At 37.5% G+C, this 1,471-nt stretch overlaps 1 non-coding gene across 1 annotated transcript; it reads left to right on the forward strand.

Annotated features, from left to right (window-relative positions):
• Positions 1-448: 448 nt before the first annotated feature.
• On the forward strand, positions 449-556 carry LOC148552795 (small nucleolar RNA R71). Its single transcript, XR_015893852.1, has one exon. It is a non-coding gene; the product is annotated as a small nucleolar RNA R71 (small nucleolar RNA).
• The last annotated feature ends 915 nt before the right edge of the window (positions 557-1,471 follow it).

The following is a 1,471-nucleotide window of genomic DNA, read 5'->3' on the forward strand; positions in this document are numbered from 1 at the left end:
TCCATGAAAGATTTGGGTGATTTCTCCATGAGGGATTATAGGTGTTTCCATAGGGTTCAACCATGTAATTCACCTCTGCTATTGCAGGGTTCTCAGGATCATAAGCTTCTTCTTCAGAAGATGCCCCTTGAGTACTGTTGGATGCAGCTTGCATTCCATTCAGACTCTGAGAAATCATATTGACTTGCTGAGTCAATATTTTATTCTGAGCCAATATAGCATTCAGAGTATTAATTTCAAGAACTCCCTTCTTCTGAGGCGTCCCATTACTTACAGGATTCCTCTCAGAAGTGTACATGAACTGGTAATTAGCAACCATGTCAATAAGTTCTTGAGCTTCTGCAGGCGTTTTCTTTAGGTGAATGGATCCACCTGCAGAATGGTCCATTGAAATCTTTGATAACTCAGACAGACCATCATAGAATATATCCAGAATGGTCCATTCTGAAAGCATGTCAGAAGGACACTTTTTGGTCAGTTGCTTGTACCTCTCTCAAGCTTCATAGATGGATTCTCCTTCTTTCTGTCTGAAGGTTTGAACATCCACTCTAAGCTTACTAAGCTTTTGAGGAGGAAAGAACTTGGCTAAGAAAGCCGTGACCAGCTTATCCCAAGAGTTCAGGCTATCTTTGGGTTGATAATCCAACCATACTCTAGCTATGTCTCTTACAGCAAACGGGAAAAGCATAAGCCTGTAGACCTCGGGATCAACCCCATTGGTCTTAACAGTATCACAGATCTGTAAGAATTCAGTTAAGAACTGAAAAGGATCTTCAGATGAAAGTCCATGAAACTTGCAGTTCTACTGCATCAGAGAAACTAATTGAGGTTTCAGCTCAAAATTGTTTGCTCCAATGGTAGGGATGGAGATGCTTCTTCCATGTAAATTGGAATTAGGTGAAGTAAAGCCACCAAACATCCTCCTTGCATTATTATTATTTTCGGCTGCCATCTCCTCTTCCTGTTTGAAAATTCCTGTAAGGTTGTCTCTGGATTGTTGTATTTTAGCTTCTCTTAGTTTCCTTTTTAGAGTCCTTTCAGGTTCAGGATCTGCTTTAACAAGAATGTTCTTGTCCTTGCTCCTGCTCATATGACAAAGGAGGGAATAACAAAGAAAATATGGAATCCTCTATGTCACAGTATAGAGATTCCTTTGTGTGAGTAGAAGAAGAAAAGAATGTAATGTAAGGAAAGAAAAGGGAGGAGAATCCAAACACAAGGGTGAGGAGAGCAGAGATATGAGATGAAGAGAGGTGTTAGTAAGTAATTAAATAAATAGAAGAAGATGAGGGAGAGGGAATTTCGAAAATTAATTTTGAAAAAGAGTTAATGATTTTCGAAAATTAATATAAAATTAAAATTAAAATTAAAAATTGAAACAATTAATTAATTAAAAAGAATTTTTGAAAAAGAGGGAGGTATTTTCGAAAATTAGAGAGGGATAGTTGGTTAGGTAGTTTTGAAAAAGATA

This window comes from Arachis ipaensis, chromosome B7 (genome assembly GCF_059453495.1).
Source record: "Arachis ipaensis isolate K30076 ecotype BB chromosome B7, ASM5945349v1, whole genome shotgun sequence".
Lineage (NCBI taxonomy): Eukaryota > Viridiplantae > Streptophyta > Magnoliopsida > Fabales > Fabaceae > Arachis > Arachis ipaensis.